This window comes from Cavia porcellus, unplaced genomic scaffold (assembly GCF_034190915.1).
Source record: "Cavia porcellus strain 051 isolate PalLab524CR breed Dunkin Hartley unplaced genomic scaffold, mCavPor4.1 scaffold_3, whole genome shotgun sequence".
In the NCBI taxonomy this organism is placed as follows: domain Eukaryota; kingdom Metazoa; phylum Chordata; class Mammalia; order Rodentia; family Caviidae; genus Cavia; species Cavia porcellus.
This window is the reverse complement of record NW_026947486.1, coordinates 13,232,388-13,260,086: the sequence shown is the minus strand read 5'-3', so window position 1 is coordinate 13,260,086 and position 27,699 is coordinate 13,232,388. Positions and strand designations below refer to the sequence as shown.

The 27,699-nt window shown below is 36.9% G+C and overlaps 1 pseudogene; it reads right to left on the bottom strand.

The window, feature by feature from the left end:
* Positions 1–22,673: 22,673 nt before the first annotated feature.
* Positions 22,674–25,971, bottom strand: LOC100731285 (ubiquitin-associated protein 2-like; annotated as a pseudogene).
* Between the last annotated feature and the right edge of the window lie 1,728 nt (positions 25,972–27,699).

The window sequence follows — 27,699 nt, the reverse complement described above, 5'->3', positions numbered from 1 at the left end:
ATCCCATTTGACCTCTGTAGGGTTTAGCTTTGAGAGCACTAAGGCAGATTGGCTCTGCTAATAATCAAGAATTTATGCAACATGTACATGAGACACTCACAGAATATTAACTCTTAGAGATGAAGTGAGGAGTGTTTAGTAGATAACAAAAAAGGAAAATTCAGAATAATAGAAGCCTTTTCTTGAATCTCAAATTTTAAGTCTTCCCTCTGTCATTAGCTGACATATTGCTCTCTTGAGAGGTGTTTGGAATTTGTGTGAAAACACAGCACAATAGACATGGTGCTCTTTTTGAGTCAGCAAAAAATAATCCAGCGATGAGAGAGCACAGTGTGCTGCATTATTAATAGGAAAGGCATTTTCCGTTTTATTAGGAACACCTGCACTCTTAAAGCTTTACTGACAGCAGTTTTGCCCTCTGATAGACTGAATGAGCCCCGCAGCTTTCATCAACGCCATCAGCTGAATTTCCAGAGTGATCCTGCTAAATGAATTTAACAGTAGCATGATTTCACAAGCCATTGCAACTTTTGCCCATTCCATACAGAAAAAGTCTCAGAAACTGTGTAGTGATGAAAAACACATATAGTTGCAAGATAGACCCTGGCTCCCCAATTAAGGACCAAAAACCATGGAAGTGTGGAACCAAAATGTGAATTCTTTCACTCTTCAGTTTGTCAAAAGAATACAAACTAGAGAACTGGCTGCATCATTAACCAATTACACCATTAGAAGCACTTTATAGTAAAGATAAACAAGCCAGCCTGATGGGAACAGATACTGCAGGGAAGGAAGGAGACTGTAAAACAACAAATTACAGGTGATATTTGTTTGCCATAAGAGGAGGGAATCTATACTGTGTTAAGAAGGAATTTTAAAAAGAAATGCAGCTATGAACGATCTCTTCTAACACCTTGCCAACAGATGAATGCTTAATGGGCTCAATCAAGTTAGTAGACGTAAGGATACTTAATTTCTAGGAATATTCCCTCATTAACAGATCTCTACCTCCTGAAATTTTCAGTTTGTTATTATACATTGGTAGAAACTTTTGTCTTTTGACCTTCTAAATATAAAGTTTGTATACTATCTAGGTGTTGTGACACACACCTGTAATCCCAGTACTCAGGAGGCTGAAGCAGGATTACTATGAGTTTGAGGCCAGCCTTAAAGAGTGTGAACTCAAGGTAACCTGGACTATATAACAAGATCCTGTCTCAAAAACACCAAAAATAAATAAATAAATATTGAACCATGTGCTATAGTTGCATCCATCAATTTAATAAGATACAATGAGGCTTTGTGAAGAATCTGAAACAAGAAAGAGTACAAATTCGACCATTTTTATAGATAGCTTACATAGTTACAGTGCCAAAACAGGCACTCTCAGGACTGATTGCTAATTTATTTCTAACAGTAAATTTAATTTTAAAAAATTCATCATCCTGGCTAGAATATACTGGGTTGCTATAGAAACACACCCATCCTACCTCATATATTACTGTTCACAGCTTTCCATGTGAAGCTGCGCTATGTCACTTCTTTGACGGATGGTAGAGGCAGTTTCCACTATTTTTTTCCACTAAGAATATCGCTACTTTCAATGCCTATATTGGTTGATATTTCCTCTTCTTTCTTCTGGATACAGAGTGAGATAATTCAATGGAGTAATTATGATAAACAATTCGCCCCATTCAGGTTTACTGTCTTATCCTCTCTTTCTTTTCCTAGAGCATTAGAAATCCATCACTGGTTTGAAATCTCTTTAAAAATGCATGAAGGGAAGGGAATTGGCAGCACAGTTAAATGAATTTAATTCAGCCATATTTTACATTATTAACTCACTTCCGAAGAGCTGAATACAGGGAATGAGAGAAGAAGAAAGTGGAACTAAAATTGGACCATTGATCCTGGCAGTCTCTGTGCCAAGCAGACATGGGAAAGAGACTAGGAAAACTGTAAATGTCTTTTGACACTGTTAGAGATACAGAGCATTCATTTGTTTTAATCAGTATGAGATGTATATGAGGTGGATTTGACTCCCCCATCTCACTCAGCTTCACTCACTAGCCATTGCATCCTGATCCTGATTTAAATGATGCAAGAGTTGGCAGCTTCACAATCCAGGATTGTTTGAAATAGTATATTAAAGCAACCGGGCTTCCTGCTCCTCTGCTGTTAAAAGGAAAGAGTGAATGCCTAGAAACTAGTACTGGATACTGAACATTTAAGTGATTACACTCATACTCCAAGCCTTTTCCTTTGGAAGGAAGAGGAAGAAGTCAATGTACACAGTAAAGTAATGAGGCAATGAAAGAGAGCTCTGATTACATTTGAAGTATTGTTAGCTAGAGAGACGGGCAGAGAAAGAATAAAGGTCTTCTGCTATCAAAGTCATAGCCTCCATTTCTTTTAGCCTTTGACCTTAAAAAATAGATCGCTTTTCTGCAAGAATTAACACCTTTTCAGCTTCTAATACTCTGCTCATTCTCTCTCTCTCTCTCTGTGTGTGTGTGTGTGTGTGTGTGTGTGTGTGTGTGTGTGTGTGTGTGTGTCTGTATCTCATGACTGAGAAGCCCAACAGTAACTGAAACAAAAGGAGGATTTATGAATGGGAATGTGCGCTCATCTTTAGAATTATTCACCAATAGCTTACTGTTCTTCTGGGAAAATGGTGTAATTATACTTCCCTTTCCACTTTGAAATCAGATAAGGCCAGTGACTTGTTTTGACCAGTGAGAGTGTACAGAAGTCCTTCTTCCCTGTGGAATCTGAAGGAGCCAGGGTGTGATTTACCATGCTTCTATGATAATGTAACGGTGTGATGACATGCAGTCTCCATGAGCCAACCATGATCAGATTCTCCCTGACAAGAAGTATTTGATAAGCAATAGCAATAAAAAATAAACATGTCTTGTGTAACAAAGCATCTAAATTTGGGAGTTTATTGTTAGTGTATCATTACTTAGCCTATCCTGAATACACCCATGTTTCTATGAAAGTATTCACAAAAGACCAAAACAAGATACAAAGCCACAGTGTCCAATCATTTGCTAAATTCTGCAAGGAATTTCTACTAAATGCAGTGGAGATAGGACTAATCTCCTTGGTAATATTTAAAAAACAGAATGTTTTCTGCACCTTTGACCCACTCACATTGTCCTACCCTACAGAATGCAAGGTCTATGGTGAACAAAAGACATATAAGCAACAACCACAATCTTACACTGAAACTTCCTCTTAAAGTGGCTAGGAGCATCTGTCTCTATGCTCAGTCTCCATTGACAGATATTCTTCTTGCCAATTTCAAGGAGTTAAGAATGAGCCAATTCCATTTTGTATGGTACTTGATGAGAGGAGCAAGTCAAGAATAACCTTAATCAAGAAAATATGAACAATGAAAATTAACAAAATGATGAAATTTTGAGAGATTTTAAAAATGACTTGAATAAGTGAAGGGAAATGTCACTTTGGATATAAATTTCTAAGTATTTTAATTGTTTATTGTGATGGTTGTATTGTTTATAATTAATTGTCAATAAAATCCAAAGTGGTTTGTATTGAAAAATAAAATAATTCTAAATTTCACTTGTAAAGAATACTATTTTTGAAAAACATATGCATGAGTTTCCACATCAGCTATTAGTTATTAATTATATAATAAATACTAATTAAAACATATTTCTAATACCAAGCTAGACGAACAAAATAATTTCACAGTAGTGACAGAAGGAAATGTATGTGTATGAACTATTATTTCATCATAATGAAAAATTAAAGACTATCATACTGTTTAATAAAATAAGTTCATAGGTTGATGAGAGCATAAGATTTTTAAAAAAGATAAATGGAGATGAAATGGAAAAAGTTATCAGTGAATAGGATATTCTAAGCTTAAAAGTGATCAAAAAACAGCAAAAATAAATAACAGTCTTGAGCTCTATATAGAGCTCTACAAAAGCTCTACAAAACTTTCAGAAAAAGTTAAATTAAATGACAATAAGAAGCATAACAAAGATTTAATAGTATTCACTTAAGGAGAATATATTAAAATTGATTTTAACATGATTTTTACAAAATAATGAACGAAGTTCATGAGCAACTCATTTGCAAAAAAGAAATAAAAATAAAAACCATAAGCAACACTTCACAGGTATTGATATAAATACAAATGGAAATAATGAGATGCCATTAATACCTATAAACTAAACAAACATTTTTGATGATATGCTACTTAATTCTAACAACAATAAAATTTGCATATAGTCTGATTGCTGATATATTACACACATGTATATATATATTTGCAAATCCATATACATGTTTAATAATAATGCTCACATAGATAAATTTGTATTTAGAATAAAAGAGTAGAAATAAATGTACCTGATATTAACTGTATTTCTAGGTTGTGAGAGTGTAGTAGTCATGATTTTATTCTTTTGTGAATTATTTTTCACCCGTGTACTGTATTTTCTAAATGCTCTACAATGAACATGTATTATTTTCATAATCAAGGAAAAACTTTAAGTCACTTGAATAAAGGGACATAATCACAAAATTTCCAAATGAGCTCTAGTGAAATTTCCTGATAGAAATGTGTGGTACATGAGTAATTCATACTTGGTAGTCTGATACGTTTTGTGCATATCTAGATAGAAATGTACAGAGGACAAAGAAACCCTATTCCAGGAGAAATTAAGAACAATTCAGAATAACCAGTAATTCCAGAAGTTTGCTAGTTTGTATTCATGACCTTTGGATCACTGGTGTACAAGATCACATTCTTCATACATTTCAGTACATGGCATATGATTGATTTATACAGGTCTCTCCTCTGATTTTCTTCACTTATTTGTTTCTCAGTCTTGCTAACTTCCAGCCACATTCCTGAAATGATATTCTTGGTTGCTGTTTTCATAAACTGTGTATCATTATTTTCTCTTGCTGAAATTTTAATACATGAAACCAATATTTTGTTATATATCTCATTCTTTTCTCTCTGTTTCACTTTACACTATGTGTTTAGGATAAAACATGTTCTAAATGCTTGCTTCTACTTGACATTTAATATTCCATGATGAGTGGCCACCACATTTCTTTCCCCTAGTTTCCTAGTGATGGACACTCAGGTAGCTACCAACACATTATGACTGCAAAACTATAATGAACAATCTCATATATTTCCCCTTATGGAGCTGCATGACAATTTCTTTCAGATTAATCACAGGTTTAAGAAAATACTAGGTCACTGAGTATTTAGTTTAAGGCACTTATCCTAAGGAGTATCAAATTGCTCTCCAACAGAGTGATCTCTCTAGCTCTCCTTTCTACCAACAATAGATCTTCCCACCTTCAACATTTATTAACATTCCTAATTTGTCAGTCATGTGTAAAGTGGATTTTCATTATTGTTTTTAGCATGCATTGCTTGCTGTTTTAGTTTCTTTTTCTGTTAATTTTCTTATACATATTTTTGCACAATTTTTCCACGAGAATTTTTGTCCCTTCCTGTTTATTTGTGGCAAGTCTTTGCATAGTCTATTAATTTCATGTGAGTTTTAAGTACTTGCTTTTATTTTTTTATCTTCTATTCATTTTGTCCATAGTGTTGTCACTGAGGATGTTATTTGCCACACGATCCATCACTGTCCTTAAGCCACAAAGATATTTGCAGCCAAAGTTTTCTCCCCCTTATCTAGCCCATGTACTTCAAAGAACACTCAAAACTCCAAATTTCAATGAATTTAATAAGGCTCAATTATCATACATTGCAATAGTTCATCGATCCTTTTCTGTATGATTTCATAATTCCTGAACTAGAAACCATAGAGGTGGCAATGTCTCTTATACATACTACCACTGGAGCCTCCAGATGATCTTTTCTTGTCCATTCTCACATGTTTCAAGTGTCTATTGCTGACAAAATTCAGTGGTATAAAGCAATATTTTGTTGCACTCACAGATTCCATTAGAGATTTGTACAAGGCACAATGAGAATGAATTGTGTATGCCTTTTGATGTCTGTGTTCTCAGCTGGAAAGATTTCAAGACCAAAGGTGACATAACAGCTGGGGATTAGAATAATCTGAAGTCTTGTTAATCTATGATTTTGGGATAGATTGGCTCAAAAACTGTGTTCACTTGGCACTGTTGGCCAGAGATGTCACACGAGTCTTCTTATAGAGCTTGAATTTTCTCAAAGCACAGTATTGGATTTCTTAACTTATATGTCAAGGATCTAAGAGCAAACATGAAGGAAACCGAGTGGCCATCAGAATCTAGCCTTGTCAATTTTGTCAGACTTTATTAGATAGTGAAAGAAAAGAGAACAGAGACTTCACCTCTTGATAGGGAAGAATGTCAAGAACTTTGTGGTCATATTCTAAAACTGCTAATCTATTCATCTTGTGCCTATTCCTGAAGTAGTGTATCAAAGCTTAGTGCAGATGATGTTACCTTTCTCAACAAAATTTTATTGACTTATAGGCCTACTGGTAAATATTGAGAGTTTATGTCTAAACTCCTCAAAGGATAGCCCTCTACAGTTGAACACCAATTTATGTTACAGCCACTCTTTCCCAATACTTTCCAGTATGTATTTCTTTTTTTAATTTAAGAGAAAAAAAGACAGAGGGAAAAAAAGCAAAATAACAAACAACATCAATAAATCCAAAAAATAACAATATAGGCTTTTAAAACAAGATGATAGGAATTTAACAATGGCTATATTGCATATTGTTATCTTCAAAAGAATTGCTTAGATTAACAGATATAGACATGAAAAATTGACTTAATCATATGAATACTAATTCTTCTTTTTCAAGACCTAAACTGCAAATAAATTAGACTTTTGGATACAGACTTTTTTTTTATTAAATTCATGTTCTCTGAACTCCCTGCATATTTTTCTTGCATTCTCTCTGCCTGGAAGATTCTAACTCTCAAAATTCACTTTTGCTTTTATTCTATTTCAAAATTCAGATTTTGTCAATATTTTCTTGACCAACATCCATCCTTTCCTTATTCTCCATGCACTCACATAATTTTCCAGTACCATTCTTCAGATCAAACTTCAATTCTTTGTCTTAATTTTTCCCTCTATATTATTTTTTTCTTGGATTCTTAATGTCAGTAAGTGTCCCTTGTTTAGCATGTATCATTTTCAGTGGTGGTTTCTAGACATGCCTATCTTAAACAGTAAAATTATCCAAAAAGAACTGCATGGGACACAAAAGCAATCATATTTTTAATATTATCAATTAAGAATATTTCAAAGAACTATAATCACTATTATATTTAATGAAGATTTCAGAGAGAGACAGAGAGACTCTCATAATAAAGGGGAGTCCTTTCTCAGAAAGTTTCAGCCTTCAAGTAACAAACAGAATCACTACATTGTCTGTCTGATTTGATCCCAGAACCATGCAGACACTTTGTCTGACAGAGAATATCTCAAATATTGGAGATTTTCAGCCTTATACCATCTGTCTCAGAATCTTGATTATTTAGCACTACAGTTGAATCAAAGTAAACCTAATATGTGAATATTTCCTCCCAAGTATGCAACACAAACAGAATGAGCTTGTACTAAACACTCTGCACAGAGTGGCAAATGAAATAGATATACTGTATACCCTCATTCAACTTAGTTTAAAAGGAAAAGCAAGTAATAAACAAGCATATATAAAACAAGATAATCTCAAATAGCGATACACACATCGAAAAATAAAGGAGGCTGGTGAACAGAGAGTAACTGTGATTTAAGGGTCTTTAGTTAGGGTAGACAAGGAAAACTTCTCAGAAGAGGAGGCTACTAATGTTGAAAGTAAGCCAGCATTTGAAGAAGGCAAGACCATTTCATGAAGAAATAAAGTATGGGGATGGGAAATAGGTGAACATACTCAAGTGAGTGAAAAGATTCAAGAATGGCTGGACCACGGAAGTTAAGACAGGAGAGCTAAATCATGCCACTGATTCTGTAACCAACTCATGCAGGGCCTATCTGGCCAAGAAAAGGATTTTTCATTTTTTCTCTAAGAAAAATCCGTTGAAGAGTTATAAATAGCAGAATAAAAGTTTTAAATTTGCCATTTTGAGAGTGGCTTCTAGTTACTATGCAAAGTATAACTAAGAAGCATAAAAGCCAGTTTAGGAAGCTGTGGCATTAGCTTAGGTAAAAAAGGGATTGTGACTTGGTTTGGGTCAATGGCTGCTTGAGTGGATAGAAGTAGAGGGTTACCACATATATTCCGGAAGTACAAATAAAAAAATGTGTAGATGGACTGGATGTAAGCAAGTAAATAAGCACAAAAATCAAGACTATCAATGCCAAAATTCCTACTTTGAGCACCTGGCAGAATGTGGCAACATGACTGAAATAGGGCAGCCTGGGGAAATGGAGGTTTGAGCGGCAGTATCAGTCTCACTTTCCACAGAAACATGTTGCATTTAAGGATTGTGTGGCATCCAAGGAGGATGTCAGGTAGTCAGTTGGATGTTATTCTGGCACCCAGAGGAATGTTTTGGAAAGGCTATTTTCATGGTTACCTTACATACACATATCTTCAATCTGCTCATCTCATCTTTGACATTTCAGTGAACGTAAACTATATCTGCTTTGGAGTCATCAGAAAATAAAGCTCTTCCTCCACAATACATCCAGAATCTTATTACTTTCCTTTACCTTCTACATTAATTGATATCAATTTCTCTCTCCCATTATTATCAAAGCTGCTAATGGATATGCCCAGTTCTGCCCCTGCCTTCTGGCTCTGTCTTCTATAGAGCATTCAGAGTGATTAGTTTAAAATGAAATAATTCATTTCTTTTCCTTATTCAGATCCTTCTAATCACTTCCTTCTTGCTTACTCTAAACGTCTTTTTATGATCACACATAACACACAAACTCCCTGTCTGTGTCTCTGTCTCTGTATCTATGTCTCTCTCTCTTTCTTTCTCTCTCTGTGTCTGTCAGTCTGTCTCTCTCTCTCTCATGCCACCACTTCCCTCTATCGCTTTTCTTCAGCTTCTTCTTCTTCTTTTCATTAATGCTAAGAACATTCCTGCATTGGCCATTGTTCCAGAGGACTCTTTTCCTCCTCATAGGTAACTCATTTCCCAACAATTGCAAACCTCTTGCCCTGCTTTGTTTTTCACATTGACACTTGACAACACATGACATGCTGAAAATTAACTGAGACTGTTTTCTGCCTACTTCTACTAGTTTTCTGCCTGCTTCTACTAAGCACTTTGGAATTAAGGATTCTTTGGATAACTATTACCGTATCTTCAGTGTGTAAAATGCTCCTTGACGCATGACAGGCATTTCATAAATATTTGTAAAATGAGTTAATGTATGAGTTAACTAATGAGTTAATTAAAATGAGTTAATGTAAAATGAGTTAATGAATATATGAATAAGACATATATCTGGGAGTCATCATAATATAGACTATTTTCAAGTATTCTTCCCAGGCTAGGAGACTCTTTAGCCTATTAAGCAATGATAACAAATGAAATTGGAATTCTAAGATCATCTCTCTTCCAGAAACATGATTCTGAGTTAATTATCATCATAAATTTATTTATGCTTTGTGTCTTCACACCATGGGCTGCTCTACACTAGTGTCACCCCTAAGGAGAGAAAACAAGAAGGGACACTGAAGTACTTTTAAATATTCTAGCTTTTAGAACAAGATCTGGGTAGAAGTGTCAGTTCTCATTTACTCTTAGCCTGCTTCCTATTTGAAGGGAACACTGTTTCCGGTACAAAGACTGCTTGGGACAAAGCATGCTAGCACAAAATTACTTCTTTTTCTCAAATACTTCATGTTTTAATAAATTTTGCTTTAGCTTTGAAGATAATAATTTTAGGTATACTAAAAATGGCCCAAATATTCTGGGGGATTTGGGCAGATATATATCTTTATCCACAAATGCAAAAAGAAAGAAGACCTTTGCTCCCTTGGCTTCAAATAAATAAATCAGTAGGGCTGGTCCCTTTCTCAGTTTAATTTGGTTTTAATGTTTTATGAAGCTTACACCAAGGAATATTAATGCCATGTGCAGAACAAGTCACTTGAGCTTTTCATATACAGCAACACTTTTCATCTGATCTGAAAGATAATTTTTCTAAATAATATCAGTATACTCAATAGAAGTTATAATTAATTCATACGTTGAGAATATAATTAGCATTCAAATGAAAGAAATGACTTTTATACCATAAAAGTTCCACTCCTTTATTGTATTTGCTACAAATAAAACAGGCTAAAATGTTATCCTGATTAGCTGTGGGCACAACATGATTACTCCATTTTCCAGCATTCTTTATGTTAAAACCAGTAGATCAAAGGAAACTAGTGGTCTGGTTTTGACGGCAAACTTATTTGTAAAATTTAGTGGTGAGGTGCAACCCATCCTCTCTGCCTTTGTGTGTTTCTAAGCAATCAAATTCAAATTACATCTTTCACTGATTCATAGGTAGGAAACTTGAATAGCTGAAAGGGCTTAACATAAACACATTTATTTATATCAACTAATATGTCATCAACTAAGGCAGGATTGTCTCTTAGTGATAAGAGTATTTGTTTAGGAAAAAGAAGCACTATCGCAAGGCCTAGTGGCATTCTATTTCTTGTGAAATATTCCTGCAATAAGCATTGGAAAAAAAGATTGAGCTACCCAGAGACCTTAGGTAGGTAAAACCAAAACCAGAGACTCAAGAACAAAGAGTTTATTGATTCACCAACTACTGAATCTGCCACTTGATAATAACCAAAAGGCAATCATTGGTGTGCTATAAATGTTGAAACTGAAGAAAAATATAAAGAAAGCAAAATCACAGATACCTATATAAGCCTTGCTATTCTTAAGTAAATATTTCTTATAATATCATTCTCCTCAAAAATTCAGAATGCAATAATTTCAAACAAGTATTTATTTCTTTGCAAAATTATTTTCATATTCATTATTCCATTATCTCTTCCTAAGAACTCTACAAAGTAGGTTTAATGGGTATCACTGATCTTAATGACTAGATGAAGAAACCAACGACTAGAATAATTACTATTTGATTAAACTCACCCAATTTAATTCTATCCAAATAAAGATTAAAACCCATTTCTTACTTTCCCTGAGCTATAGTCAGTAGTTCACAAAGTGAGTTATTTGGAGAAGCAGACAGCATAACTTTGAATTTGTTAGAAATGCCAATTCAAAATTCCAATCCGGATCTACTGAGTCAAAACTCTGGAGATGGAGCCCAGCACTCAGTAGTAATGAACAGGTATACCTGAATCGCTACAGCAGATGTACTGTTAAAATGGATATGAAGATTAATATATGCCTTACAAATAAAAGAAAATAAAACAAAACATTAACATAATTTTCTCCACCATAACTTCACCAAATTTAAATTTTCATCAAGTATTGTATTTAAACCCCAGTAGAAAAATCACATTATTTTATCAATTAAAGATGAAAAAGGATTTGACAATATGGTAAAATTTTGGTTTGCAAGCGTAACTCGTTCTGGAGGCACACTTGTAATCCAAAACACTTGTATATGAAAGTAAGTTTCACCATAATAAATAATGGAAACTCACATGATTTGTCTCATAACCGACAAACATTCATGTAAAATTACTAAAATACTGTAGGATAATGCAAAATAATAAATACAACACAAAAAAAGAAAAATAAAATTAATCACTTACTTTTGAAAACCTTCGTGGTTGGTTTCGGGGACAGACGCAGAGGAGGGTTATTGTGTAGGTTGACTTTCACTATCACTAACAGAATAAATGCTACCTATAGGCTCAATGGAATCTTTTTTCTTTTTATGCGATTTTTATAAGGAACCTATCCAATGACACTTGCTTTTGCCTCCTTTTGAGGACTGTGCAAAAATGTGACTTTGCATTGTTAAACAGATTCATTGCTCATGCTGCTATAGCCTTATGCATGTGGTGGTTTTCTACAAAGCTCTTCACTATTTCCCACATTTCCCACATCTTCCTAATATCATTTGAAGTGAGAGATCCCTCTGCTTTTTTCTCCACTTCCTCTACTGAAGAGATCTCTACCGTAACTTCTCATTGTTGAGAGATGATCACCCATAATCCTCTAGAGAGAGTGAGACAGAGACAGAGACAGCGAGCGACACAGAGAGAAGTAACATTGGTTCATTTGTGACCATGTGATATTTGGCATCGTGTGCTACTAATATTGTGTGACATTACTTGTTTGTCAAGTTAAAATTGATTAGAAATATACAATCCACCAAAAATACACACTTCAGTAGTTCACCATACTAATAATTGTCTGGAAGCTAACAACTATTTTGATACCTCTTGTTATCGTAGAGATCAAAGGTAACTTGTATTAATCTCAGGACATCTCAATAAATTTACTATTAAAATAGCTATACAAGTTTTTCTTTTACTCATGTACACATATTTTTGGCAGACTCTATTTGCTCATCTTGCAGAATACTCACAAAACAAGTTACTCGCAAATCAAAGTTTCACTATATAAAACAGCCACTCATGAAAAATACCATCAGTATACTAGGAATAAGTGGGAACACCTAAATTTGATAAAGAACATCTACAAAATCTTATGGCTTATATGTAAAATCAAAAGTTGAATGTTTTCTCCTTAACTAGAACAAGGCAGTAATACTAACTTCTACCACTTTAACATAGTACTGAAGTATTAAACAGTGCACTAAAGCAAGAAAAATAAGTAAAAGACATACAAAACAGAAAGAAATAAAACCATTGCTATTCACAGATGACATGATGGCCTGCATTTAAAAAATCCAAATAAATATGCCAAATAGAAAAACAAACAAACAAAAGCAAAGAAAAACACTCCAATAACTAAAATTTGATTTTAGCAAGGTCACAAAATCTAAGATAAGCACATAAATTCAAATGTATTTCTGTGTACCAGCAATGAATATATGGAAACAATAATTTACGTCACATTACCATTTTTAATGAATCAAAATATGAAATACTCAGTATAAATTAAAAAAACACAGGACTCAATACTAAACACTACAAAATTCTGATGGAAGAAATCCGTCTAAATAAATTTTGAAACATATTATGTTCACTGAACATTAAACATAGCAAAGATGGCAGTTCTACCTAAGTAATTTATAGATTTAATGAAATGTATCAAAATACATTCAAATGAAAGGCAAAAACCAGATAGCAAAGATACTCCTTCAAAATTAGCTCACAGAACAAAATTCCAAAACATATACAGACAAATTTTGACTGAATATAAAATCTACACAAATGAACAATCAGCTAATGAATATCGTACTACGAGTTTGAAAAGGACTTTATCATGAGAATGACAAAACTGATAAGTAAGGTTCTGTTTTGAACATGGAAGACTAGTCCCAATAACTCACTCTCCTGCTGATTACAACTGAAAACTTGACAAAACACATAAAACAGTAACTCCCTGAGGGCACCAGACAGTAAGGTGATTGTGTGAGAGTGAAAAATTGGAGAAACAACCTCCAAGAGGGTGAGTTTCTGTGTTTTACAGTATTTTTTCTCTTCTGGAATTTCTTCATTATAGGACCGCTTTTAGAACTGCATAGAAGTGTAGATTGTTAGTGTTCTAACATAAACTGCATCTTAATGGGCAGAGGAATTAAGAAAGACAACCTTGTGGGTCATAAAGTTTAAGAGAAATTCTCAAGAGAGCTGAGGCAAAGAAAATGATTTTATAATTCTGTACTTGAATCCACTCCTGGGTTATGCATGAGTGGAATGGACACAAACCAACATAACTAAGGTCTAGAAAACTAAAACAAAATTAAACCCATCACCAGCAGCAGGTAAGAGAGAAACTATAATTTGCTTCTAACTGAGTTAGTACTCTACAAAACAAAAATCAAATTAAAAATCAACAGATTATAACAGGACCCATACTCTATATGTTAGATCACTTGTCTATGGTATAATGTAAAATAGCTGAATATAAAAAGAAAGGGAAAATGTGATAAATCCTAAATGAAAATGGCCATCACTAAATGCCAATCTGCCAGATAATCTAAATATTGGTGATAAATATCACAAACTTACAAGTAGCTATTTTAAATATATATTCAACAGTAAGGTAATTCACTTTGAAGTATCTAAAAAAAAAAAAAAGAACTTCTCAGCTGGGAGCAGTGACACACACTTGTAACTCCAGCAATCAGGAGGCTGAGGCAGGAGAATTGCCTTGTGTTCAAGGCCAACCTGGGCTACCTAGTGAGTTCAAGGCCAACCTGGACTACATAACAATACTCTGTCACAAAAAAGACCCTGTTTCAAAGACTCCAAATAACAATGATAATAATTATTTAGAGAAAAAGAGTTTTCAACAGAGAAACATAAAGTATAAAACAGACTTCCTAAAACTGAAAACTATATCTGAAATTTTAAAATAAATGGATACATTCAATAATACCATAGAGATGACAGAGAGGATTCAGTGTCTTTGGAAATAGATTAATAAAATGTACAGAATCTAAAAAATAAAAGAATAATGAAATAAACAGAACTTCAGGAACTTATAGGATAATATCAAATACTAAATAGATATAGCAGCAGGAATATCAGAATGAGAGTAGAAAATAATTGCTGTACAAAATTTACATGAAGAAATAACAAGACAATTCTCTAAATATACCCCCATAGGTTGAATAAGCTTATCACACCCTAAACAGGAAAAATTCAATATGTCTAGGCACACCATAATCAGACTTTTGAAAACCGAAGCAAAATAAATCTTACTGAAAATTACTGAAGAAAAATGACACAAAGCAGAAAATATATGTAAATGATGTCAGAGTTTTTCATCCAAAACTATGAAGGTCAGAAAATAGTAGAATAATATCTTCGACATGCTGAGAGAAAAGAATTGCCAAAATCTATTTTTAAATTCAGAAAAATGTGTCTGTTGGGAATAAACACAGACAAAAATATTCTTAGATGAAGGACAAGGAAGAGATTTTGTCACCATTCTTTAATAAATGCTATAGGAAGTTTATCAGATTAGAGGAAAATGATACTAGCAGGAAACTTGAATTTTAAGAAGGTAAAGTATGTATCTAAAAAATACAAAGGATAAATATTTCTTCTTAGGTTCTTCAAAATACACATGATTTTTGCCAGCAATCATTATAATATTTTGGCCACATTTTTAACGCATTATGCTTAGTCCTTAATCATATGTGCCTCTTCCCATCTTTTCTTGCCTTTTTTGCTTCTCCTTACTCTAAGACACATCAGTCAATCATTTTATTTGAGACAGGATCTCTATAAGTATTTCAGACTGTACTTGAACTCACTATGTAGCCCAGGCTGACCTTGAACTCACAGTGATCCTCTTGCCTCAGTGTTCCAAGTTATGGCTGCTTCCTTACCACTACTATCTTTACTAAAAACAGCTTCCTAGTGCTTCCTGAAGATCACTGCTCACCTCTGCCATCCTTTTTTTTTTTTTTTTTTTTTTGTCTTTTTCGTTTTTATCGGTGCCAGGGATCGAACTCACGACTGCCTGCTTGCAAGGCAGGTGCTTATGCCGCTGAGCTAAATCCCCAGCCCTTCACCTCTGCCATCTTGAGCTAATCATTATTCTTTATTTAAAGTCCTATAATACTATCTTTTAATCAAGAGAAGTAGGCCAAATTATCCACATGACAGCCAGTCTTACTCAAATGTCCTTCCATGATACTTTTTTACTCAGTTACAAGGAGTACATCAAATTTCCATTGTGTTTCATTCCAACATACTGTTTCTAAAACCTATGCCATCCCTTCTAGCCTTATGAATAAAGCTCAATTAAGATATTATTCTCTAAGAAAACTCTTTCTAAATACCTTAGAGTTAATCCCTGATGCTATTTTCTTTCTCCCCATCAATGTGTCATGTTTTGAAGAATTTCTTTGCACCAGGTTCTGTGCTAAGATATTTGCATATGCTACTTAATTTTATCCTGAAAATAACCATATAAGGTAGAAGAGTGTTGTTATTGCCATTTTCAGTTATAATAATACAGATAAGAAAATATAACTGACATCAACAATAATACAGTCTTTTAGCAGATGTATCTTTCTCCTGTTCCACATAGAAAACAGTTAATACAATGTGTTAACCTAGCTGAATAATTATAAATTAGAATGTTATCTAGACTCTCTGATTTATGGATTCGTCTTAATGAAGATTAGGTTTAATTAAATTTTATGTTGTTTATGTATATTACACTGTATAGTGAAATATATAGTGACAATGAACTTGTCTAATCTAAATTGCATTATTCAATATCTTGCTTTTCTACTCAACAATATATTTTGGAGATCTATGGATCCTAGTCTCTATAGTGATATCAGTCATTTGAATTACTATGTGAACAGACAAGTATTCTTTTATTATTGGACATTTAGTTCATTTCCAAGTTTTTACTGTTACAAGCTTTGCTGTAGTAAACATCTTTCTACCTACTTCTTTGTTCTTATGAACAACTACATTTCCGGGGTATAAGCTAACAACTGAAATTCTTAAGCCATGTAGTATGCACACATTTTAAGTTTTTAGAGATACTACCAAATTAGCTGATCCATTTTACACTGATATCAACTTCCTCAAAGCTGTCTGAGGAGGATAAAATATTACAATTTACATAAATCTCTCAATTTAAAGACATTATTATTTTATCTATTTCTACAGTATCAACTTGCAGAAATTTTGCAAGTCTAAAGAACTCGAGGTAGTATTTTGTTATTTTTTTAGTATTTTGTTATTTTAACTTGTACTTTCTTTATTGAGAATTTTTTATTTTCAATTATACTCCTATTTCTATGAACTATTACCATAAAAAAATTTTTTCTGTAGTGCTTTTTGTTTATGTTCATTCACAGAAACTTTTTTTTTTACATTCTTGATACTAATGCTTTGTCTTTTGTATCTGTGGCATGTTTTTATTCAGCCTATGTCTTCTATTTATGCTATGCTAATTGTGACAGTTAAAGTGAATTGCTAACTTGATTAGAGGATCAGTGAAGCACACTTCTGTGTCTGTGATGTAGATTCCACAGAAGTGGAATCTTTGGTTCTATATCTAACTCTCACCTATTCTTCTCTGGAGCTGTTCTCTGCTCTACTTCCAAACTACCATGAACTAAGCATCTTTGTTCCACCACACCTTTCAGCCACGATGCTTGTAACTTGCAGCTGGCTATGGATTGAACCCCTTGAAACCATGTACCAAATAAAACCTTTTCTTGATAATGTCAGTTATCGACAGAAAAGCTAACTAATACACAACTGCTATATTTTACTGAACAGAAAATTCTGATCTGATATATTCCATTGTATAAAAATTTCTCTTTTTTCTTTGTATATTTTATACTTAATAAAAAGATGCTTTAAAACCTGAACGTATGTTATTAAGCAGTAGATTTTCAGTGTTTTGTTTTTTTTTTGGTTAGGGGTCCTCCAAGTCTAGTCCAAATTATTAATAGGGAGGGGGTCTTGAAAATTGAAAATTATGAAATATATTATATACACATGTACATACAAAAGCACAAATAATATGGAGTTAATCTGAAATAATTCAGTGGATTGTTTCAACGTTAATATTGTGGTTGTATATTATAGTCTACTTCTGAATGATGGTATTATTAATAAAATGGTATAGGATTCCTGTATTATTTCCAGCAACAGCATGCAAATCCATAACAATCTCAAAACAAAACGTCTAAGTCCTCTTTAAATTCAAGGTATTTTAAGATTTAGGGATATAACTCAGTAGCAGAACACTTGCCTATCATAAGTGAGACCCTGGATTTCATCCCTTATACCACTCCCCAAGCAAAAAGAAAGGACATTCTAGGCTACTGTGTTTAGAAGGTAAGTCCACACTAGAACAGATGTTCCCAGACTTACCTATGGTTTGTCTTACAATTTTTCAACTTTACAATGGTGTGAAAATGATAGACATTCAATGGAAACTGGCCATACTTCAAATATTGAATTTGGATCTTTTTCAAGGCTAGATATAAGTGGTCCCATTCTCTCTCAAATGTTGACCAGGAAATCAGTGAACATGAAGGAAAACAACAAATACTCTATGGTGTGCTGTTGCTGAGTTTATTTTTACTTACAATATTTTGAATTTATGATAGGTTTACCAGGATATAACTACACTATAAATCAAGGAACATCTGTAGCTACTGAAAGGTTTTATCAATGACAATATGTCTAAAACAATCACACAGCCTTTAAAGGACACTACTTAGAAGAAGAAAATGGATACATTAGATGAATCACCTGACTTTATTTTTTTCCAAGAAATTTCTTTTCTTTTCTAGGTAACTACACAGATTTAAAGTTTTTACATGGCTTTTTGTCAAGTCCTTCCACATTTGATCTCATTCATACATGACAGAAACCTCTAATATAGATATTACATTTTTTTTCTTTTTTGAGGACACAGAGATAGTCAGAAGTTATTTTATTCCTCATTCTTTATATCTTTGTTGTGTCTCTGTCAGTCATCTTGCTTTCCATTTCAAGGTAAAGGCAATTGTTCTGTTCCATTTTCTTATAAATCTCACTTTCACTTTCATTTTTGCTAAGGCTATTCCAGTGAGAATTTGGAAGGTAAATACTTTTTTTTCTTAATAATATGATATGTAGGTCCAAAAGCAATTATGAGAGATACAATTTTGAATTGAATAAATAATCAAGCCCAAAGTTCCTGGAACTTGATAAAGAGATAAATAAAATTGGTTAGTCATTAAAACAGCCCCCAGACATCCTGTCATCCACCACAAGACACAGGACCAGCAGCGGTGCTCAATTCCAGGAGCCCCAAGCCTGCCCATTCCATGACCCTGCCATCCCACCATCTGCTGCTGGACGCAGGACCAGCAGCAGCATGTAAGGCCAGGCGCCCTGAACCTTCCCCTTCCATGCCCCTGCCTTCCCGCCATCCACTGGAGGACAGAGGACCAGCAGCAACATGCAAGTCTGGGTCCCCGAGCCTGCTCCTTCTGTGCCCCCACCTCCTACCATCTGCCAAGGGACGCAGGATCTCTAGCAGTATGCAGGGTCAGGCCGAGCCAGCCTCTTCCACATACCGACCATCCCACCACTCCCCTCAGAGAAACCCTCCTCCTGGAAATAATATTGCTATTGATCATTGGCTCCCACTCCTCGCCCCAGAACCTTGGACTACAGTGGATTAACCATGCTGTGTTGAAGAAAGACTCAGTAATCCCTCATCCAAACAGAAGACCTCAGCAGGCTTTCATGTGTTTGGTGAGTTTGCCCTAAAATAAGAATGAAATTTGCTACCTTAAGAGGGTAAACAGGAACAATAGCCAAGCCCCTTCCAGAAGTAAGCCCTTGGCAACCTTGGCAAGAGTGTGAGTGAGTCCTTTCTCCACACAGAGAGCATCAGCTAGGTTGAGGAGAGTGCGAATAAGGCCTATCCCAACCTGGAGAAAATTAAAAGGGCCTATGACACATCCAGAGTCACAGTAGGGTCCCAGCTGAGACAAACACTAAACAAGGAGATCTGGTGACCTGGAACAGCCTGAAGATATAATAACAACAGAAACTAAGGGCTAATTTACATCAATACTTCTAGGCTTGTAAGCCTAGGAAGACTGTAGGACTCACCCAACAAGCACTGCAGGAGAAATTCAAGTGACTGGCACACCTCTTCATTGTGGCACCCAGCAGTTGGACAAATATCAATCACACAGTAGGACCCTAAGATACACACTACTGATAAGTGAGACTAGTGGGGTTGAAAGACCAAATATTAGCCAGAAAGTTGAAAATGACAAAATGAAAAAGCAAAATCCAATCTCAAACATCTAGTTCATCAGAAACAAGTAAAGGAGACATTGAAATAGAGGACTTTAGAAGTCACACACTGGAAATCTCTGAAAAGATAGCAAGTGAAATAAAAAGACAAATTCATGACACTATAGAGGAAATCAAATTAGAAGTAATCTACAATGTAAAAACAGAAATAACAACCTTAGTAAAGGAGTTGCTAAACGTAGTTAGAGAAGAAATAGATTAAAAAAATACAGGAGCATGGGAAATTGATTAAAACCTTGAACGAACAATATAGACAACAAGCAGAATTCATGAAACAAACTCAAAGAGGCATCCAAGAAACAAAAAATTCTATTGAAAGCTGACAAAATCATTTAAATGAAGCTGAGGATAGAATTTCAAACTTTGAAAACAGGATTGCAATAAGTGATTATGATAGGATAGAACTTTTAAAAATAACAAAGCAGCATGAAATGACAATACAGCAGCTTCAATATGATGCCAGAGAACAATATAAGACTAATAGGCAACAGTGAAGATGCGGGAATCAAGGCAAATGACATCAGTAAATTATTCACAGAAGTAATAGCAGAAAATTTCCCAAAATTTTGGGGAAAAATATGATATGCAGATAAGTGAGGCATATAGAATATCAAAGTCACAACCAACATAAGTCCACACCCAGACATATAATAATTAAGATCCCAGACATACAGCAAGCTGTTAGAGAAAACACAAAATTCACCTATCAAGTAAAACCCATTAGAATCATGGCACTTTTTTGGCACAAACCTTCAAGTTAAGAGCTTAGAGTGAGGTATTTCAAGCCCTGAAAGAAAATAACTTCTGACCCAGATTGAAGTTCCTAGCAACATTTTCATTCAAATTAAATGGAGAAACAAGATGCTTCCATGACAAAGACCAACTGAAGAAACTGAAGTCCACAAAACCAACCCTAGAAAGAGTATTAAAAGGCACATTAGACAGAGATAAAAATGACCACAATTTCCAGAACAACAACAGAAAGAAACCATCAGGTAGGACAAGCAATTAAACAAGGGGGAAAACAGAAAACAAACAACTGGAACATAACATGGCAAAGTTGAGCCAGTACATATCAGTTATATCCATAAATGTAAATAGCCCCAATTCACCTATCAAAAGAAACAGGTTGACAAAATGGATCAAGAAACAGGATCCCACAATATGCTGTATACAAGAAACACATCTGACTCAAAAGGAAACTCATAGATCAAAAGTCAAGGATAGAAAACAGTATTTCATGCAACAGGAACCTAGAAAAAAGCAGGGATAATTATTCCATTTTCATGCAATGTGAACTTCAAACCTAAAATGATTAAAAGAGATAAAGACGGTCACTACATACTTGTTAGTGGAAATATTCAAGAAGAAGAACTAACAATTATAAATACATATGCACCAATTACAGGAGGATCCAACTATATAAGACAAATACTAATGGACAGCAAAAACTAAAAACACAATGTCTTACTTACTTTTTACTTGTCACTGAGACAAAATACCTGAAGCCAAAGTTGGGAAAGAAAAGGGTTATTTCTTACAGTTTTCGGAGGTTTCAATCCGTACTCAGTTGGCTCCAAAGCAGGCTGGCATGGCTAGGCCCCAGTTCATGGCAGCTGCAAACAGCAAGCAGAAACCAGCAAAGAGCAAGACACACCTTCTTCCTTCCATTACATCACATACTGGCTCTACCCCTATGTGGGTATAGCACCGACATCATCAATCCAAGCACTAGACAATGAACCAATCACAAATGCACAGTGCAAACTCATGAGGCCTGGGGGACACAGACATAAACCATGACACTCCACCCCTGGCCCCCAGCACTCATGTACAGCCTTTATACAAAAGACATTTAGTCCGCCTCCAAAAGTTGCCAAAGTCCTAAGTTTCAGCATTGCTGAAAAGTCCAAGTCCCAAGTCTCCTCCAAGATCTATGGTAAACTCTTAAATGTAACCCCCTGTACAAATGAAATAAGATTAAACATTTCTGAAATGCAATGGCACAAGATAAACATTACCATTCCAAAAGTTATAAACAGGGAAATATAAAGCATTGGAAACAAACCAAGTCCAACATCCAGCAGGACGAACATTAGATCCCAGAGTTCCATGCTCAGCATTTGAAGTAATCTGGTTGCAAGCTCCAAAAGGCTTGGGTGACTCCACCCCCATGGCACTTCTAGGGATTTCAGCTCCCTCAGATTTTCTCTTAAATCCTCTCTGCTCGCTTTTTGGAGCTTTCCTTGGATCATCCACCTTCCTGGCTTTTCCAAACTTCTGGGGTCTCCACTGCACCTTTGGCTTCACCCTTACATCTTCACAAATTGCCCACTCAGAGGCACACTGCTTGGCCTCCCAAGGCCTTTGCAATCGAGGTGGAAGCCGTCTTACCCTCAGAATTCATGCATTTTCCTTGCACCTAAAATCAGCACCTTGTGGATGCCGCCAAGGTCTGCTGCCAGCTGAAGCAGTAGCCAGGCTTTTCTCTCTCTTGGCTGTAGGGGTCAGTTGCTTGGATCGCAGGGCTCTGTTTACCTGATTGTGAGGAAAAACTTCTCTATGTTGCCACCATTCTGGAACCTCATGTGGCCTCTGTCGCCATTCTGAAACCTGGTGCTCTGCAGCTTTCACTTCTGAGAAAATTCTTTTACCTTTGCAGTGAGGCTACAAAGGGTGGGGACCCACTTCCTGGGATGCCCCGGTGCCATCTTTCTTATCTCTCTGTTTCTATTCAGTAATCAAAATCTCAACTCTGTCTTTTCTTTTGTTTTTTTTTAAGCTAAAGAAATACCACAGTTTATTGAAGACTACAAATATTTTTGTTACAAGTTGAAACTACATGCCTTCCAGAAATCAAAATCAACAGCAGGTGTGTGCATTGATGCTTCGGAGGTGCTGTACCGCTTGAACTCGAAATGGATAAGACAGGGTCTGACACATGGGGGAGAGGGAAATGGGGAAGGGCAAGCCCAGAAGGTATCCACCAACTCATTTCCCCAAGCCACACAGGCATGGCCTCAGCTCAGCAGGCTCTCCTCAGTGGTCTGGTTTCTGAAACAAGACTTCAGTGCAAATTTATACACACACACAAAACATAGCCCCCAGCCTGGGCCAAATTAGCTCTCAGCTGTCCAGAAATGCTTGTAAGGGGGTGGATATTTTCTTCCAGTGTTGTATCCATGAGAACTATATCCACTCGGCTGTTGGAAAGGGGTCGCCGATGCATTCACACTGACATTCACACCATGCTGCTTGGAAGAGGTAGGAGCCACAGGGAACACAGCAGGCCCATACTGGAAGGTGCTGGGGAGCCCCGGAACCCCTGTGTAGTATGGTAGGCTGGTATAACTGTAGCCAGGAGGCAGCACCGGGTTCAGGAATGTCTGCTGCATGGTGTGGTGAGTCTGTGTCTGGTTCTGTTGGGGTTGGGCCAAGGTTGTGGCCAGAGCTGGGGAGGAGGCATCCCCACGGCCAAACTTTGTGAGGTCACCAGAATAAGGGTTGCTGGCCAGGCTACCATCCCTCCCAGTCAGTGGAGTGGTGGGTGTGGGAAACGGGATACTGTAGTAATCCAATGGAAAACTTGTCTGAAGCATTTGCAAGTCACCATAACCATACACTTGTGGCAGATAGGCATGTAACAGCCCTGGAGCCATAATATACGGATTAGGCAACAATGGTGGGACCCCACGAGGGAGGTTGGGAGGAGCTTTTCCTGAAGTCGTAGCAACTGAGCTTCGAGTTGAGGCTGTGATGGTAGAGTTGCTACCTAGGCTGAGGCCCAGGCTACTGCCACTATTGAGACTGGAAGAGACACTGACCACTGGGGGAGGTGCAGAGACTGCTGGACATGGTAGAGAAAGTGCTAGAGGAAGAATGGAGATTCGCTTCACTCTCCACACTTCTATGCAAGAGAGTGGATATTGAAGTACGCCCAGAAGAGGTTGATGACAAAAGGGTATTCTGCTGTGTAGATAACGTGCTGCTGTGTTGTGTCGTGTTAGTATTTGGAATCTCCTCACTGTGGCTCAAGCCACTCAAGGAGGATGAGTGTTGATTGGTGGTTGTCAGTAAGGAAGCTGCAGATACCGTTTCATTGAGAGTGGGGATACTAGACATGGAAGGTGAGTCAGATTTCACTGCAGAGCCCGTAGCACCTTCAAAAGATTGCGTAGTCTGTAACTGCGTGGCTTGCACAGAACAGAAGCCATTCTTTGCCTGAGTCAGATCCTTTTGGGGTGATGAAGAGATGGAGTTGGGGTACCGCTGAGTCTGTGTCAATCTCTGTTCATATAGAGGGCCCTGAGCATTGTTTTGGGAGGTATAGGTTGTCAACTGTATTGGGCCGCTCTGATAACCAGACTCCTGACTCTGCTTAGATGAAATTGTAGATGAAGATTCACTGGCTGTGCTGGTATACAGGCTATTTGGAGCCTGGCTTGAAGAGGCGCTCGTGGTGGGGGTGGACTCATAATCAGAAAGAACAGGCTCTGACCCAAACTGCAATGCCCCAAACTGGAGATTTAGCCCTGAAATATTTGCTGAGCCAGGCATCTTCACAGCCAGAACAGGAATCTTAGAAGTCAAAGAGGTTTTTTTCTTTTGCTGTTTCAGTTTCTGCTGAGCCGGCTGAGGGCTGGAGGACTGGTTGTCTGAAGACCCAGGAGACATCTGTGGCACTGAGGTGGATTTGCTTGGTAGAGGTGAAGAAGGAGGTGGAGGTGCAGCTGTGGAGGTAGCCACCGCAGGAGGCTTCTCCTGAAGAAACATCTCCATCATGGTTGAAAGCCGGGCGCTGTGTAAAATGGCTGTGCACTGAATCATTTGGGTTCTTCAAATCCTACTGCACCAGTGATGGGGACTGTGTCGTCGAGCCCATGTCCCACGAGGAGGTGGTGGTGCTTCCAGACTGAGAATGCTGAGCTGCCAAATGAGCCAGGGCCTGAGCAGTCTTGAACTGCTCCAAGAACTGGGAGCCTGTGGTACAGCCACCTTTAGCCTCAACAACATCACCAAATCCCTTCCCTAACATGCTCACCATACTATGATGGGAAAACGTGTTCCCTGAAGCAGGCTGTGATATGGCACTCTGCTTCAAGTTACTGAATACCAGAGGCTGAGCCATGGAAGGAGCCTGAGATGGGTCCCGATTAGATGAGTCATTCTCCATTGAAGATGGTGTCTTCCCCAGCAGAACAGCAAGGTCAATTCTCTGACCAGCAGTGATTGTCACATTCTCCGCAGGCAGAGGCACTGAAGATACATTAGAGGCAGTAAAGATCTTGCTCTCAGAAAGATCTTCATTCCAATCTTCAGTTCCCCACTCCTCCGTTGCAGCCCTCCATGCACTTGTCCCATCATCATCTGGTTCAAAGTTGCCAGTATTGTTCCATGTATTGCCACTACTACTGCCATAGTTATCATCAGTATTGGCAGGCTCTGCATAATCAGCTGGGTTAAAAGTTCCCATTCCTTGAGCAGAAAACCTTCCTCCTCGCCTACCAAAGCCTCCTCTGCCTCGGCCACGACCTCTTCTTCCTCTTTCTGTGCCTCTTCCAGAAGGCCCTCCACTCTTGGTGCCATCCAATCCATTTTCCTGACCCCAAAACTCTCGTCAACAGCTGGCACCTCTCCCCCGTCTTGGTTGTCCACCACGTCATGGACTATAGTCTCTGTCCCGGTCTCAATTTTCTTTGCCTTCCTCATTGGATTCCACCTGGCCACCATCCTTCTGTCCTGAGACTCCTTTCTTCTTCCCGACTATCTCCCAAGAATGTGTGTCTGGGTTTCCTTCCAGAAGAACATTGATTGCTGTGTTGACATCTCCATTGCAGTCATGCAAAGCAATCACACACTCATCCTGGTTCTTGCCTGTGATATCAATCAATTGTTTCACCTTCTCCTCAAAGTCAGCATCATTATGGTCCTATATCATCTGTGCAAGTCAAATTTGTTCCACAGTGGCCTGTGGTCGCTGCTTGTGCTGTGTCTGATTTTGGTTTTGAGATTGTTCCCAGTTTGCCCGGGCTCAGTTAGTGCCCACCGATGTCATCATTTACAGTATATACAAATAACAGTATTTACAAGGTAGAATACTCAGTCTCCTCCACACTGACACCCCCACAACTCTGTCTTTTCAATCCAAAACCTTCCTGGCATTTTCCTTCTGGTCAAACTCACAGTATTGCAAATTATTCTGCTGGGCTCTTTGCTCTTGATTTGCAACATAAAGCTGGCTTAAAGCCCCCAACAATAGCCATACCACAGCCTCAATGTTTGATTGCTTTTTAATTTCTTTTTCAAGATTAATCAGTCAATTGCCCTTTGTCTCAGTCTCAAGCAAAGTCTCTGGGCATAAACAGAATGCAGACAAACTTTCTGCCAAGCCATAACACAAATCATGGGGAGTCCAACAACCAATGAAGTCCTTCTTCCCAGCAGAAACCTCCCAAGCCTGGTCTTTACCACAAGGCTTTTCATCAACTTTCTGGTCTCCGGAGCTCTGACCAGAATCTCCTCTACAGAACAGCCTAAGCTGCTCCAGCTCTATGCATCCAGGCGACATGTTCAAACCTTTCCAAACTCCGCTCACAAGCCATTTCCAGAGCCTCTCGAGAAACATGGTCAGGTATAGTCACAGCAAATGACCCCACTCCTCGGTACCAAATTCTGTCTTAGTTACTTTTTACTCGTCGCTGAGACAAAATACCTGAAGTCCAAAGTTGGGAAAGGAAACATTTATTTCTTACAGTTTTTGGAGGTTTCAATCCGTGATCAGTTGGCTCCAAGGCAGGCTGGCATGGCTGGACCCCAGTTCATGGTGGCTGCAAACAGCAAGCAGGAACCAGCAAAGAGCAAGACACACCTTCTTCCTTCCATTACATCACATACTGGCTCCACCCTATGTGGGTATGGCACTGACATCATCAATCCAAGCACTAGACAATGAACCAATCACAAATGCACAATGCAAATTCATGAGGCCTGGGGGCCACAGACATAAACCATGACACAACAACATGATTATAACAGGACCCTTAATACCCCATTGTCACAAAGAGATAGATCAAATAGACACAAAGTCAGCAAAGAAGTAATAGAACTAAATCACGCTTGTGAGCAAATGTACTTAGTTATGTTTACAGAGTATTCCACCCAACCACATCAGAATATACATTCTTCTCAGCTGTGCTGAGAACATTCTCCAAAATAGACCATATACCCACAAAGCCTTCTTAAGTAAATGCAAAGGGATTGAAATTATCCCATGCATATTATTTGACCATAATGCACTGAAATTGGAAATTAATGGCAAAAGAAATTGCAAAACCTGTATAAGAATGTGGAAGTTAAATAATAACCTTCTGAACAACAGGGGGTTACGGATGAAATTAAAGAAGAAATAAAACAATACTTACAACTCAATGAAAATTATGGAAACAAAATAGCATAATCTGTGGGATGTAATGAAAGTGGTCATAAGAAGAAAATATACAGCAATAAATTGTCATATCAAGAAAACAGAATGAGCACAAATAAACAATCTAATGCTACATCTCAAGCTTCTAGAAAAAGAAGAGCAAGTTAAATTCAAAACTCATAGAATAGAGATAATTGTAAAGATCAGAACAGCAATTAATGCAACTGAAACTAAAAAAATATAAAGAATTAATGAATCAAAAACCTGGATTTTGAGAGAATAAACAAAATTGATAAATCTCTGGCTAACCTTATCAAGAAAAAAAAGAAAATACTCAAATTCACACAATAAGGACTGAAAAGA